At 41.2% G+C, this 17,006-nt stretch overlaps 1 protein-coding gene across 6 annotated transcripts in view; it reads right to left on the reverse strand.

Moving 5' to 3' along the window:
* The window catches only part of TCAIM (T cell activation inhibitor, mitochondrial), an 81,660-nt gene extending 64,944 nt beyond the window's left edge, over positions 1-16,716 (reverse strand). Inside the window, exons 1-3 of one of the 6 annotated variants that reach the window (XM_017680648.3) lie at positions 16,267-16,716; positions 9,169-9,319; positions 8,884-9,034 (exon numbers count right to left, since the gene is read on the reverse strand). The gene's annotated coding sequence lies outside the window, so the exon portion shown is untranslated. Of the gene's footprint in view, positions 1-8,883; positions 9,035-9,168; positions 9,320-13,486; positions 14,236-16,266 lie in introns of those variants that run through there. The other 5 variants (XM_073232450.1, XM_036996261.2, XM_017680655.3 and 2 more) reach the window with 5 other exon arrangements.
* Positions 16,717-17,006: the final 290 nt, after the last annotated feature.

Consider the following 17,006-nt stretch of genomic DNA (forward strand, 5'->3'; position numbering starts at 1 on the left):
AGAAGAAGAAGAAAGAGGAAAAGGGATAGAAAGTCTCTTTGAAGAAATAATTGCTGAAAACTTCCCCAAACTGGGGGAGGAAATAATCGAACAGACCACGGAATTACACAGAAACCCCAACAGAAAGGATCCAAGGAGGACAACACCAAGACACATAGTAATTAAAATGGCAAGGATCAAGGACAAGGAAAGAGTTTTAAAGGCAGCTAGAGAGAAAAAGGTCACCTATAAACGAAAACCCATCAGGCTAACATCAGATTTCTCAACAGAAACCATACAGGCCAGAAGAGAATGACATGATATACTTAATGCAATGAAACAGAAGGGCCTTGAAGCAAGGATACTGTATCCAGCACGACTATCATTTAAATATGATGGCGGGATTAAACAATTCCCAGACAAGCAAAAACTGAGGGATTTTTCCTCCCACAAACCACCTGAACAGGGCATCATACAGGGACTACTCTAGATGGGGGCACTCCTAAAAAGAGCACAGAACAAAACACACAACATATAAAGAATGGAGGAGGACGAATAAGAAGGGAGAGAAGAAAAGAATCTCCAGACAGTGTATATAACAGCTCAATAAGCGAGCTAAGTTAGGCAGCAAGATATTAAAGAAGCTAACCTTGAACCTTTGGTAACCACGAATCTAAAGCCTGAAATGGCAATAAGTACATATCTCTCAATAGTCACCCTAAATGTAAATGGACTTAATGCACCAATCAAAAGACACAGAGTAATAGAATGGATAAAAAAGCAAGACCCATCTATATGCTGCTTACAAGAAACTCGCCTTAAACCCAAAGACAAGCATAGACTAAAAGCCAAGGGATGGAAAAACATATTTCAGGGAAACAACAGTGAGAAGAAAGCAGGGGTTGCAATACTAATATCAGACAAAATAGACTTCAAAACAAAGAAAGTAACAAGAGGTAAAGAAGGATACTACATAATGACAAAGGGCTCAGTCCAACAAGAGGATATAACCATTCTAAATATATATGCACCCAATACAGGAGCACCAGCATATGTGAAGCAAATACTAACAGAACTAAAGAGGGAAATAGACTGCAATGCATTCATTCTAGGAGACTTCAACACACCACTCACCCCAAAGGATAGATCCACCGGGCAGAAAATAAGTAAGGACACACAGGCATTGAACAACACACTAGAACAGATGGACCTAATAGACATCTATAGAACTCTACATCCAAAAGCAGCAGGATAAACATTCTTCTCAAGTGCACATGGAACATTCTCCAGAATAGACCACATACTAGTTCACAAAAAGAGCCTCAGTAAATTCCAAAATATTGAAATCCTACCAACCAATTTTTCAGACCACAAAGGTATAAAACTAGAAATAACTTCTACAAAGAAAAAAAAAAAGGCTCACAAACACATGGAGGCTTAACTACATGCTACTAAATAATCAATGGATCAATGAACAAATCAAAATAGAGATCAAGGAATATATAGAAACAAATGACAACAACAACACTAAGCCCCAATTTCTGTGGAACGCAGCGAAAGCAGTCTTAAAGGGAAAGTATATAGCAATCCAGGCACACCTGAAGAAGGAAGAACAATCCCAAATGAATAGTCTAACATCAAAATTATCGAAACTGGAAAAAGAAGAAAAAATGAGGCCTAAAGTCAGCGGAAGGAGGGATATAATAAAGATCAGAGAAGAAATAAACAAAATTGAGAAGAATAAAACAATAGAAAAAATCAATGAAACCAAGAGCTGGTTCTTTGAGAAAATAAACAAAATAGATAAGCCTCTAGCCCAACTTATTAAGAGAAAAAGAGAATCAACACAAATGTACATAATCAGAAATGAAAATGGAAAAATCACGACAGACTCCACAGAAATATAAAGAATTATTAAAGACTACTATGAAAACCTATATGCCAACAAGCTGGAAAACCTACAAGAAATGGACAACTTCCTAGAAAAATACAACCTCCCAAGACTGACCAAGGAAGAAACACAACAGTTAAACAAACCAATTACGAGCAAAGAAATTGAAACGGTAATTAAAAAACTACCGAAAAACAAAACCCCGGGGCCAGACGGATTTACCTCGGAATTTTATCAGACACACAGAGAAGACATAATACCCATTCTCCTTAAAGTGTTCCAAAAAATAGAAGAAGAGGGAATACTCCCAAACTCATTCTATGAAGTCAACATCACCCTAATACCAAAACCAGGCAAAGACCCCACCAAAAAAGAAAACTACAGACCAATATCCCTGATGAATGTAGATGCAAAAATACTCAATAAAATATTAGCAAACAGAATTCAACAGTATATCAAAAGGATCAATCACCATGACCAAGGGGGTTCATCCCAGGGATGCAAGGATGGTACAACATTCGAAAATCCATCAACATCATCCACCACATCAACAAAAAGAAAGACAAAAACCACATGATCATCTCCATAGATGCTGAAAAAGCATTTGACAAACTCAACATCCATTCATGATAAAAACTCTCAGCAAAATGGGAATAGAGGGCAAGTACCTCAACATAATGAAGGCCATATATGATAAACCCACAGCCAACATTATACTGAACAGCGAGAAGCTGAAAGCATTTCCTCTGAGATCGGGAACCAGACAGGGATGCCCACTCTCCCCACTGTTATTTAACATAGTACTGGAGGTCCTAGCCACGGCAATCAGACAAAACAAAGAAATATAAGGAATCCAGATTGGCAAAGAAGAAGTTAAACTGTCACTATTTGCAGATGATATGATACTGTACATAAAAATCTCGAAAGACTCCACTCCAAAACTACTAGAACTGATATCGGAATACAGCAAAGTTGCAGGATACAAAACTAAGACACAGAAATCTGTAGCTTTCCTATACACTAAGAATGAATCAATAGAAAGAGAAATCAGGAAAATAATTCCATTCACCATTGCATCAAAAAGAGTAAAATACCTAGGAATAAACCTAACCAAAGAAGTGAAAGACTTATACTCTGAAAACTACAAGTCACTCTTAAGAGAAATTAAAGGGGACACTAATAAATGGAAACTCATCCCATGCTCATGGCTAGGAAGAATTAATATCGTCAAAATGGCCATCCTGCCCAAAGCAATATACAGATTTGATGCAATCCCTCTCAAATTACCAGGAACATTCTTCAATGAATTGGAACAAATAATTCAAAAATACATATGGAAACGCCAAAGACCCCGAATAGCCAAAGCAATCCCGAAAAAGAAGAATAAAGTAGGGGGGATCTCACTCCCCAACTTCAAGCTCTACTACAAAGCCATAGAAATCAAGACAATTTGGTACTGGCACAAGAACAGAGCCATAGATCAGTGGAACAGATTAGAGACTCCAGACATTAACCCAAACAAATATGGTCAATTAATATTTGATAAAGGAGCCAAGGACATACAATGGCAAAATGACAGTCTCTTCAACAGATGGTGCTGGCAAAACTGGACAGCTACATGTAGGAGAATGAAACTGGACCATTGTCTAACCCCATATACAAAGGTAAACTCAAAATGGATCAAAGACCTGAATGTAAGTCATGAAACTATTTAACTCTTGGAAAAAAACATAGGCAAAAACCTCTTAGACATAAACATGAGTGACCTCTTCTTGAATTTATCTCCCCGGACAAGGAAAACAACAGGAAAAATGAGCAAGTGGGACTACATTAAGCTGAAAAGTTTCTGTACAGCGAAAGACACAATCAATAGAACAAAAAGGAACCCTATAGTATGGGAGAATATATTTGAAAATGAGAGATCCGATAAAGGCTTGATGTCCAGAATATATAAAGACCTCACACGCCTCAGCAAACAAAAAACAAATAATCCAATTAAAAAATGGGTAGAGGAACTGAACAGTTCTCTAAAAAAGAAATACAGATGGCCAAAAGACACATGAAAAGATGCTCCACATCGCTAATTATCAGAGAAATGCAAATTAAAACTACAATGAGGTATCACCTCACACCAGTAAGGATAGCTGCCATCCAAAAGACAAACAACAACAAATGTTGGCGAGGCTGCGGAGAAAGGGGAACCCTCCTACACTGCTGGTGGGAATGGAAATTAGTTCAACCATTGTGGAAAGCAGTTTGGAGGTTCATCAAAATGCTCAAAACAGACCTACCATTTGACCCAGGAATTCCACTCCTAGGAATTTACCCTAAGCATGCAGCAATCAAGTTTGAGAAAGACAGATGCACCCCTATGTTTATCACAGCACTATTTACAATAGCCAAGAATTGGAAGCAACCTAAATGTCCATCTGTAGATGAATGGATAAAGAAGATGTGGTACATATACAAAATGGAATACTACTCAGCCATAAGAAGTGGAAAAATCCAACCATTTGCAGCAACACGGATGGAGCTGGAGAGTATTATGCTCAGTGAAATAAGCCAAGTGGAGAAAGAGAAATACCAAATGATTTCATTCATCTGAGGAGTATAAGAACAAAGGAAAAACTGAAGGAACAAAACAGCAGTGGAATTACAGAACCCAAAAATGGACTAACAGGTACCAAAGGGAAAGGAACTGGGGAGGATGGGTGGGCAGGGAGGGATAAGGGGGGGGGAGAAGAAGGGGGGTATTAAGATTAGCATGCATGGGGGGGAGGGAGAAAGGGCTGCACAACACAGAGAGGACAAGTAGTGACTCTACAACATTTTGCTAAGCTGATGGACAGTAACCGTAATGTGGTTGTTAGGGGGGGACCTGATATAGGGGATAGCATAGTAAACATAGTACTCTTCATGTAAGTGTAGATTAAAGATTAAAAGAAAAAAGAAAGAAAGAAAAGGGGGATTACTTCTTGATAGGATAAAACTATTGGTAAATCAAAGATCAAGGCATGCTTTAAGTATCCTTAATGTTGATCACTTAAAGGGTGTCAGATGATCAGCTATGGAGGTACTCTTTTCTGATAATATTCCTTTCTCTTAATAAAAAAAAAAAAAAAAAGCAGTCCCTGTGTGCTGACCTCCAATGAGTTCTGCACAGTGGTATAGAGGGCATGTCAAAGTGTGGGCAAAGGGTCTGTTTGTTTCTATGCAGATCAAGGCCTAGCTTGGATACCCAGAAAATGAACTAAGATACGATATGAGGAGGAGCTTCCAGCATCAGCACTCTCTGGAGGACTCGTGCCGGGGGATGATCATCAAAAAGCCTCCAAAGAGATCCGGGCAATGCTGCGTTCGTGGCTGCATCCACCCCACTGTTTCCTGGACTTGCCATTGGAATGAGGAGGGAGATGTTTAGGCTGGCATGTGCATACAGTGAGACAACGAATTTGACCGGATCTGTTCTGTTGGAACTCAACCAGGAGTTGGGAGGGGTGCAAGTTGTAGCACTCCAAAATCTTATGACTATAGACTATCTACGGTTAAAAGAACATATGGGATGTGAACAGATCCCAGAAATGGGCTGCTTTGTCTGATTTCTCTCAGACTGTTCAAGCACAGCTGGACAATATCCATCATATCATAGACAAATTTTCACAAATGCCTAGGGTGCCTAAATGGTTTTCTTGGCTTCACTGGAGATGGATGGTAATTATAGATTTGCTTTGTTTATGTCACCGTATTCCTATTATGTTAATATGTGTGTGCAAATTAGTTAGTACTTTAAAACCTATACATACTTAAGGTACTCTACAAGAAGATATGTCAAAGAAATAATCAATCCTCCCATGTTTTTTTCCATATGCTACCTCTATAGCTTTTCTTCTTCCTTCCTAATTACAACCCTTAAATAGAATTCGTGCCTCATATCCAAGTTACCGAGTATCAGAAATTCCTCCAGGTGGTAAAGATACCTCGAGACAAGTGCTGGGTATAGAAGCCACAGGGCATAAATCTGCAAAGAAGTAAAAAACTAACCTTTTCAAACAATATGGCTTCTCTCTCACTTACCAACTTTACATTTCCCTGTATGGCCCCGGAAGATGACTGGTTAGCCAGAGACGGGTAAGATTCCTCAAGGGAGGAACAACCTAAGACAGGCACAGTCGCAGGGGGCCATCAGGTGAGAAACTGGGGATCAACAGAGGTGAGGCTCAGAACCTCATCCCCCCTGCTTCGAGAGAAATCTTCTGCATCCGTGGATGGTTTATTGCCCTTGTCTAGCTTGGATTAACCATAGTCTACAGGAACACACCTGATCATCTACAATTGCTCTCCTACAACACTAAACTATGTTTTCTACCTTTATCTTGCATCTACCTACCACTTCAGCATTTTATTAAAAATAAAAATAATAATAAAAAAGAGAGAAATGTGGGATCATCATATAAATCAAGTATAAAAATCAAATGAATATTCATATTTGACCTGATTTTTTATAGTTCATCATGCGTGATCAAAACCGAAAGTTTCTGTGATGAATGCCCTTGTACTGTTCACCATGTAAAAATTTATTCACTATGTAAGAATTCGTTCACCATGTAAGAACTTGTTCGTTATGCTTCAGAAGATTGGAGACTGACGAGAGTTAGGCTTGAGATGGATTAATGATTGTACATTGAGCATTGACCCCCCTATACTGAATTTATTGTTAACAACCATTTGATCAATAAATATGAGAGATGCCCTCTCAAAAAAAAAAAGAAAAATCTTAATTCCATCAGTGACTGGCTGTGTGAGCAAGGGCAAGTTAATTCACCTTCCTGACCTGTTTCCTCATCTAGTAAATTATACAGGTGTCCAAGAGCAGTCTTTTCTGACCCCCAAATTTCTTTAATGTGAATTAGTTTATGTACAGTTGGTTAGTATATGCAGCCTTTTCTGAGCATATTAATAGTTTGGCTTGATCAGAGGGGGATGTTCTAAAATTTAGCTCTACTGAGAATCCCCCAGTAGTTTCTTCCTTTGGTTTAAGAAGCAGATGGCTAGTGGCTTTAAGTAACCCTGCATTTTCCACTATGTCAAGACATGTGGGAAGTTGCCCATGCAGGTGAAGAAGCTAGATTCCTAAATGTTTTGTGTACTTTGCCCCAATAAATCCTGTTATTTTAGTGTATTATTTTGCAGGATGTCAGGAATTCCAGGATGTGTATATGTCATTATAGCAGAAACACCTGAATGGTATGTAGTCAGTCCAAAACTGACCTTTAGTAAGAAATTTAAAAACTTTCATAAATTGAGAGAATACTGTGAACTAATATAACAGTCTGCTAGACAGTTAGTCTAAAGTTATCTTTGTTGTAGAAAATTTCTATTCAGTTAATGAATATTTTATTCAATTGTCTTTATAAAAAAGGAAAAATTATAATTCTAATACTTGCAATAAGCACTAAAAAATTTAGTACAAAAGAAACAATAATAAACATATGTATCATTGTTTAGTCTGTATCTGATCCTCACTAGATTAAAGTCTGCACTATATATTTAAGAAAAAATATTGAAAGATGCATGTAAAATGCTGGAAATACTCATTGAAGACTATTTCTAAAAGCTGAAGTATAACCTAGAACATTATAATTACTTTCTAGCTCCCTGGATATAGAATCTCACATTAGACTTTTGTATATTTTAAGGAGTACATTATATAGGAAAGTAGAGGCTACCTATCTCTATATTTTGTGAAACTTAAGTAAAATAACATAAGGGATTTAGTAACATCTGGCAAATAGAAAATTTATTAAAGTGTCAACTACGTATAAAATAGTGAATTCTTTTTCCCCTCTTAATAAGCACACAGAACTAGAACACGCAGTTAAATATAACACTTTATCTGAAAACAACTTTGTAATGGGAAAATTCATAATTATTGTAATAAGGGATCAGAGACTGAAAGTCTTAAAAAACAGTGCAAGACTAGTCAAAAGTAGAAATGAATTATTTAATTTCACAAACTTTAGGGGAAAAATTGAATCTATCAGAAATAAACAGGCTCTTTATTTTTATTATTCAAAGACAGAAAGTTGGTCTTTGAATTTGCTAAATAATAAAAAATCAGGTTCTCATGGTAGTAGCATTTCTCTCTTTAAACAAAAAGTGGGTAAAATAAGGTTATATTGTGCTGTGGGACTTGCCTTTTCTATGAATTAAAAGACAGTGTTTTTCAACTGGGTGGTGGAGGGCAATATGACAGAGAATGTGACTTCTTTTCCTTTGCCAACAATCCCTCCTCTCCCCCTATGGTATCCAATTCATATTTCTATAGGAAAAATGTCTATATACATAAAAACAATTCATTTGACAATTCTGAAATATGCTCAAATAATTATTCTAAGATGATCAATGCATATTTAAATGAATGGAAAACAATTAAAAATATTTTTTGTGGCTGTGTTGAACAACCAGAAGGGAAATGGATGGCTTCCTCCAAAGTCCAGGGAGTTTGTGTATTTCCCCCAAGACCTGCTTGAAGAATGAGCTCTGACAGGTAAGTGACAGGGAAGGCGTGATCAGATCAGGATCCAGTTGGGAAAAGATGAAAGGGATAAGAAGAGAAGAAAAAGAAACAAGAAACAACCTTCAGGGCAGTGGTACTAATAGAGCAATAGCACAACTTGGGAACTTGTTAGAAATGCCAGTCATCAGGCCCCACACCAGTCCTGCAGAATGGAAACTGGGGTAAGTCCAGCAATCTGTTTTAACATGCCCTTGGGATTCTGATGTAGATTTAAGAATGCAGATTTAAGAACCACTGCTTTAGGGAATTGTGATTCGATCATTTCATAGGATTGAAGTGTTTGTTAGGAAACTTTTAAGCTTTAATTCTTTAAAAATACTTGTTTTAATACAAACTTAGGTAAAGGTCTTTAGATATTTAGTTGCACGCTGAAATTTAAATGATTTTAAGTTTTGCTTGAACTAGTTCTTTTCTGTTTCCTGTATGGTTTACTCACTTCTTGAGATCTGAGTGGACACAAGGTTAAAGTCCAGCTGGCTTGCAGGTGTGGCTGGTTGCCTTTCCATGTGGTACAGATCTAGTGTAAGTCCTTGTCTTCATAAGATCAAGAACCCAATTGTATCACTTCAGCCAGAAAAAAACAGGTCCTGGGTGAAGGAAATCATAAGGGATCTGATAATTACAACATCAAGGTTTTGCTACGAGGCATATAAATGCTAAGACTAGAAGATTCAGATCTGCGGTTCTCTTACAAGACTAGCTACACAGAAAATCAAATTACTATCAGCCGATTGATCCACTGCTTCAGAGTAGAGTTGGGTGCTCTCATTTGCTAGTGAGAAATTGTCCCAAAGTGTTGAACACTCACATCAACAGCAGGGTTCTTTGTCTTCAGACAAATCCTTACGTGGGTAGGTCTTGTATATGTTAGGCTGGAGGAAGGAAAAACAAGGACATGCAAATAGAACAGAGAGATGCCATAAAAGGAGAAAAGACCAGACCCCAAGGTCCGTGCCTTATATGGAAAGGGGACAGCTCTTCCTGAATTCCATCCTTCTGATGTGCCAACTAAGACCCAGATGTCAGCCTCCTCCCTCTTGGAAGGAAAAAAAGTTTCTAGTTGTCTATTATGTCACCTTTAGCCAATCATACCTCTCCATGCCCCTAGGATAGCTTGCCCACTCCTCCCCGTCCTAACCCCTTATAAGCCCCCACCTACCTGACCGGGTGTGACTTCCCCAGCCTGTAATACCCGAACTGGGGAACATCACCTGGGAACTGCGCTCAAAGAAACTGCCTGGCCCTTTGTTGCCTCTTGTTGCCTGCTTATTTCAAGTTAAAATTTATCTTACATTTTAGAATTAATCTTACATTTGGTGCTGAAACCTGGGAAGAAGCGTGAGTGTAGGCCCCAACTGGCCATGGGTGGCCCCGCCCCCTCCTTCCCTGACCCAGTACCTCAGCCTGCTTTCCGCTGCATGGACTACTTTCCAGTGAGTCCCTCAGGTTCCCCCCGTCTGTTTTCCTTCCTAACTCCGTTTCACCTGGTCCGTTAGAAATCATAGCTACATCCAGGTTGGGGCATCCACCCCATCCTCTGCGGGCATCCAGCCCACCCCGGCCCTGCAGTGTGGGAGACATGCCTAACCCAGGCCCCAGGACGTCTGCGGGCATCCGGCCCACCCCTGACCCTGTGGTGGGGGAGACGTCCCTCACCCAGGCTCCCAGGACGTCTCCCCTGACAGTGCACATAGGATGCTGGGTGCTCCTCTCAGCGGGATTAGTGGCACAGACATGGGGAACCAGCACTTGAAAGCAGAGGCTCAGACCCCACTGCAGTGTCTCATTTCTAATTTGGCTGCTCTATATTTGTCCTGGGAAGTTTGCAAATGGTAGCTAGTCTTTCTTTGCTCTGAGGCCGGGCCTAGGTATCCCTTAGACAATCAATCCTGCTGGCCCCCTGAGGGAACTTTCAATTTTGGCCTCCTCACCGACTTGATTAATTATTGACACTAGAGTGGAGAGTGAAATCCCGTATGTGTAGGTTTTTTGGACTTTGCGATCCCACCCAGACCTTTATGTTCAGTGTTCAACGACTCAGGTTCTCCTAGCCTGATCTCCAGTTAAGGCTTGTCAGCCTCTTACTCTGCCCAGACCTTCTTCCTTTTCAGGTCCACCGGAGGACCTTAGTCTCCAGCCTCCCTCAGCTCGCAATCCCCTACCCATCTCCTTCTGCCTTCACCACCCTCTTCCCCCACCAGAACACGTCCCTCCCACCCTCTGGTTCCAGAAGCCATGGACAAAAAGCTGAAAAGAAAGCAATTAAATATCAGTAACTCAAACCTTTATATCAGTTTGTCTGTCTGTGTATATGTTTTTTGTGTGGAGGGTGTTGCTGACTGTAGTCATTGTGTCTCAGTTTGCATGGTTGTGTGTCTAGGTGTGTAGATGAAAAATATTTTCCTACCTCCAGATGGTATTAATAAAAATTTATTTAAAAACAAGTGCTTGTGAAAATTGGGCATTCTAAAACTTTCAGAAAAACTGATAAAAATGTTAAGCATTACTGCTAATTTGGGTTTGGCTGAGGCGGGCATGTCCTTGTGGTTATCAGCTCCAAAATCTACCTAAGGTCGGAGATTGGATTAAATATGGTGGCATGAGAGGAGAGACAGAGGCTTCCTCCTAAAACTGGATACAATTAGAAAATTTAATTGGTGCAACTAATCCTGAGAGAGCAACAGGAAAGAGGATGCGTCAGACTGCACACACCTGGAGAAAAGAGCAGACCTCAGCAAACGGGGTAAAGTACCAGAGCTTTGGCTCCGCAGGACCCGAGCCCCTCCCCCATCCCAGCTCACGGCGGGAGGAAGAGGATCAGAGCAGGGAGGGAGTGGAAGGTTTGGGACTGCTGAATACCTAGCTCCTGAGATAGGCGCTGGGAGCACAAACCTACATTTCATGGTGCTTTCATGAGACTCGCATGACTACCGGGTGGGACAGTTAATACAGGCAGAGTTCCTGAGGAGACTGGGATTCCAGCTGCTTGTGGAAAGCAGGGATCCATATCTGGCTGCTCTGGGACAAAAACATACCTGTGTGACCAGCCCACTGGCTCAGGCAGTGGAGACAGGCACAGCAGCCGGGAGGAGGGGAACAGCTCTTTCCTCCTCCCAGGCACCAGTACTGCTCCCCTGCGACCCCCGACATTGCTTCAGGGACTGAGCAGCTCCAGAGACTACAGCTTCTGGACACTAGAGGGCGCCATATACAAACATGAACCGCCAAAGGAACCTTGTCCAGAGTAAAATTGTTAATACAATTCCCGAGAAAGATTTAAATGATATGGACCTCGTGACTCTTCCTGAAAGTTTACCTAAGGTCATTTAAGTTGATGTTATCTGCTAAATCTTTTAAGAATAAAATGCTTAAAGGCTTGTCTTTGTCTAATATTCAGTAAAGGTCTTGTAAGTAATCTAGCATAGTTGTTACAAATGAGTGAACTAAATAAGTGTGGCAAGTGAACACCTTTTTAATTGTGTGTTACAGTGTGTATACCTACCTACAGCCTGAGAATCTTTGTGGTAACCTAAAACCTTAAAGTTTTGCTAAGTTAAGAAGATACAGATTGTATTTAGTGAGAGATTGTGCTGTAAAGCTTATAGTTACAGAAATCATAAAATGTTCATAAATTTGTCAATCTAAAGAATGCTAGTGTAACAGTTTACAACAGCCTGCTTCTCAGTGTTCACTAAAAATTAAGGTACCTAATAGTTTTAAGTTCTAATTAAAACTACTTAAGTAAGGAAAACATTTCTGCATCCTAAAGAATGTGTCTTTTGATAAAAGAAAGTAATTTTGTTCTAAAGTACAGCTGTTTTTACAGAGAGAACTCTAAATAAAAAAAGAAGGGTATAGAAAGTTTGTAGAAGAATTAATATGGTCATGCTATATAAAATTAGAGCAAATGAGTCTCAGTATCAATTACACAGCAAAATTAGAATTTTGTTTTCAGTTAAAAAGGACAAAGTTTTCTTAACTGTTAGTCTGCTCTTAATATTGAAAGATTGCAATGAGTTCTCTAATTGTTTAATCTAAGTAGTTTCTCATGCTTAAAGTCTCTGAGTTGTAGGAATATTTAAGAAAATGAGATCTTAATATTAAAAGGACTAAGAGCTAAACTTTGCTAACAACTGTGTAACCTTCTTTATTTGCCTTTAAAGTACTTTGTTGCCATTCTAGTTAAATAGATAAGTATTGCTTCATGGCAACCTATAATCCTATTTAGGCAAATGCCAAAGAAACTATCTTCTGACAACTTCCCAAAATCAAATTCAAAAAGGTCCTTTTACCTCTAGTTAACTCTGATATTTTCCAGAGGGCCCTAGAACATGTCAGAGGAACTTTTTCTCATTGGAGAAAATATCTGGCTAATTTGGCTTATTTATCTGATACATATTTACCTAGAAAGCACTGTCAAAAAGAATGCTTTGTTACTGAATGTTTTGTTACAGAAATATCCATGTTTCCTTATGACAACTGTCTTACAGTAAGCTCTCATCAGATCTTTAACCACTGTCATTTGTGAGTCTTTTGTCATCTATACTCACTGTTTATTACTCCTAAACTAGTAAGAAACTAGATTTCAGCAGAACAGGTATTAGTTACATAGGATTAAATAAACTAAGGAAGATGATTTTGTAGCTTTTTGTTTCAAATGTTGATAAAGTGTTTTAAGCTTTTTCTCTTAAGCTGACAATAATTTAGTAAATGACTGCCTTTATAAGCAGAATTGAAACTTTATCTTTCTCTCTACCTGATCCCTCCAGAATTTAAAAACCGTGACTATTTTTATATTTCATGGCGGTTATGTTTATTTGTACAAGTTCAATAAGAATCAGCTTTCCTTGTAAGAGGACCAATTAAAAACACTGGTTATATTACCAAGGCTTTGACTGGAATGCCATACCTGAGAGACACGTGTGTAAACTCAGATATGAACAGACAGCTTTAAGGAACTAAGATTGACTTTATAAAGCTAACAAAGCCCCTTAAAAGAACTGGCCTAGTACCTTGCTTACAGTTTCCAGCAGCCTTACCAGGTGAGTAAGGAAGGTCACTTCCTGGCAGGTGCAGGACACTCAAGAATGTCTTGGGAACCTCAAGAGAAGAATTCACCCAAATGTACAGGTACTGCAGGCACAACCTGATGGCAAGTCTGGCTTGGCTTTCTGGCCTCAAGAAGCCTTTAAAAGTCCAATCTGAAATTCCTTATAAAAAGTTCCAGCAAAGCACATTTAAAAGAGCCTATGTAATCAATTGCTCTTCTTGCTGCACTTATGCTAATAATCAAGCCAACTGTTAATTATTTTCTTAATCTAGCTACTTCTAATAAAAATGAGAGTCATTTTAGAGAAAAGTATTGTTTCAATAATGCAGTCTTATCTATACTAAATCCTAATACTAGTCATTGAGATGTAAACTCGATCCAGAATTCCAGTCCCCCATAATGGCCTGGCTAATGCCCCTACTGGGCCCCTTATTAACACTTTGTGGTTTACTCTTAGTTGCCCCTTATGTCCTCAGGTTCCTCCAACAGCGGCTAACCCAGATGACCCAGGTCGCCACCAACCAGATGTTACTTCACTGTTACGCCCCCCCTCCTTCGGCCTAATACCAGCCTCAAACCCCCATGATGCCCCTTGTCAGCCGGAAGAAGCCAGATCAAGTCGTCGCCCATTATGATCAAAAGGCTGGAATGTTGGGCTGAAGGAAGGAAAAACAAGGACATGCAAACAGAACAGAGAGATACCATAAAAGGAGAAAAGACCAGACCCCAAGGTCTGTGCCTTATATGGAAAGGGGACAGCTCTTTCTGAATTCCATCCTTCTGACGTGCCAACTAAGACCCGGATATCAGCCTCCTCCCTCTTCGAAGGAAAAAAGTTTCCAGTTGTCTATTGTGTCACCTTTAGCTAATCATACCTCTCCACGCCCCCTAGGATAGCTTGCCCACTCCTTCCCCTCATAATCCCTTATAAGCCCCCACCTCCCTGACAGGGTGTGACTTCCCTGGCCTGTAATACCCAGACCTAGGAACATCACCCAGGAATTGCACTCAAATAAACTGCCTGGCCCTTTGTTGCCTGCTTGTTTCAGTTAAAATTTATCTTACATTTTAGAATTTATCTTACAGTATATATTCCACGTAGGACATTATCCTTCTATGTGTAAAGGCCTCAGGCATGCTACAAAATAACTGAAAAGGCTATACTGTCTTCTCAGATTTGGGAGGCAACCTGGGTCCTTAATTCACCCAGTTCACCAACAGATATTTATAAAACACTTTTGTGCAAAGTAGCAGGAAGAGAAAAACTTTGAAGACTATTCCACCTCTTTAAAAATGTACAGTCTAGGAGAGATGGAGTGGAAAAAGAGACATAATTATAAAACAATGCAATGAATGAATGATACAGCCACGCACAGAGTACTATGGGAAACTCCCAAGTCCTCTACCTAGAATTTGTGTTCTGGAAGTTCTTTTCCAAAGACTGAACTCTCTGGACGGCCAGTGGAAGATGGGGAAGGGCACAATTCATTAACAAACCACCCACTGTACACGGCTGCTGTACTCCGTTTAGTAGTGATGTTAACTTCTGCTTTACTAAATGAAAATTTCTGATTTTATCCCAAATTCTGTGCTGAGGCATTACATCTGTGCAATTTCAAATCAAATTTGGTGCAGAGGTATCTACACTAGTGGAAAACCCAAATTGTGGGTCGTTTGTTTTGCTTACTTTTGATAATACAGAAACAGTAACAGAGTTTGTTAATAGCCCTAAGAGTGATCATTGGCCATCTGGCACATTTGAAAGTAATTCAACAAAGTTAATATCCTCAGGCTACTATCATTTAAACTGTGACTTTCCTTAATAACTTCTATAAGGTTTTAAAAAGGCAGTTTGTTCCAACAAGGAGAGTTAAAAGCAGGCATTTTGACTGCTTTTCAGTTGAATACTTCTTGGATAAGGCAAAAAAAAAAAGCAAAAGCAGCAAGTCCTTTGGATAAATTAATTGCAGCAAAGCAAAGCATCTAGATTCTTTAGCTTCCTTTTCTAAATCTTTTGCTGTGAGTTTTGAATCAACAATTTCTATGCTAAGTCAAAGACCTCGGGGAAATATAGTTGGAAATACTACAACCTAATGTTTTTGGTTTCTCATTTCTAAACAAAAGAGATGTGATGCCGGTACTCGGCCCCTGGCACTGCCTCAGTTCAAAAGCTTGCATGTAGAGCTAAGGCGACTGCACGCTCCCGGCCGGGGTCCAGTTTTCGGCTGCTAGGAGCCTGCAGGCACACTCGGACCCCTCCCGGCGCTCCTTACAGTTCTGGAAGCAGTCCGCCGCGAGGACTTTCGGCAACCAGTTCCACCTCCTACCGGAACTGGCAGGAAGAATGGTCGCAGCTCCCGCAGGGCTGCGCGTGCGGCGCGTGCGCACCAGGGCGTTAGCACGGCCCACGGGCGCGCGCCGCAGAGCCTGGCGCGTCCACCCGCCCTGGGCCTGCGGGACCAGCCCTGAGAGGCTCCTGGCCGCGATGCCCTCCGAGCCCTCGAATCCTCGGCCTACCGCGCACGGCTCCACTGGCCCACCCGGCGCCTGCTGCGGCGGGTCGCTGGAAGCGAACGCGGGCACCGGGACGGGCCGCAGACCGCGCTTTCCCCGGCTGAAGCTGCGACCTCGTCCCCGGGGCGCCTGCGTGCAGCCCGCATATGCGGACCAAACCCTTCCGCGGTCCCTGGCCATGCGCGGACAGTAGCGCCCCGGTGACCCCCCCGCCTTCCCCGCCGCTTTGAAGCCTTCGCCCCTCCGCCTTCTCACCGCCGGCCGGGAGGGGCGTCCGCACGCTCCGCTGGAAGCTTCAGGAGGCGCGGGCGAGCTCTCCGACAGATGAACAACTTCGCCGGAGGGAGGCGGAAAATGAGTGGGCGGCAGGTGGCGGGGGCTGGCCCGATGGTGGTGCAGGGAGCGGGAGCGAAGAGCAGCCGAGCACGCGCTGGGGCCCGGATCTAGGGGTGACGGGGTGGAGGGGGCTGCAGGACGCGCGCACGCGCCGGACCGCCCCCCACCCCCGGGGCGCCCTGGGAGGGGGCGAAGCTACCCCTCCGCGCTTCCGCCTGCAGAGGTTACGGAGCCGACCAATCAGGGCCACCTGCCGTTGAGAGCTCCAGATTTTGGCTTAATCGAAGTGTGTCCTTGGGCTTTGTTACATCAATATTGCCAAATTAAAAAATTTTTTTCTCCCGTTTGCATTTTACTTTTGCCTTTGGCCCTTTTGACATCTATTTTCAAACCTAAAGGATACTTTTTAGGTGTTCTACTCTTCAGCTTTTTAACTGTTTGCTTTGTTTTTGCTTCAGTGACTTTGATCTCCCTAGAAACTGCCACAGACGGTTTGACAAATACTATAACCTCTCTTTTCCCTTTTCTACCGTGTGGCACTGTTGCCTGAGGCAAAAAAAAAAGAAGGTCTCCATCTGTTCCAGCCCTAACGGCTCTTGACTTCTCATAAAAAGTCTGGTCACTTGTGACCCATTCCATCCAGTCCCATTTTTCCTAAA

Source organism: Manis javanica, chromosome 3 (genome assembly GCF_040802235.1).
Source record: "Manis javanica isolate MJ-LG chromosome 3, MJ_LKY, whole genome shotgun sequence".
NCBI lineage: Eukaryota > Metazoa > Chordata > Mammalia > Pholidota > Manidae > Manis > Manis javanica.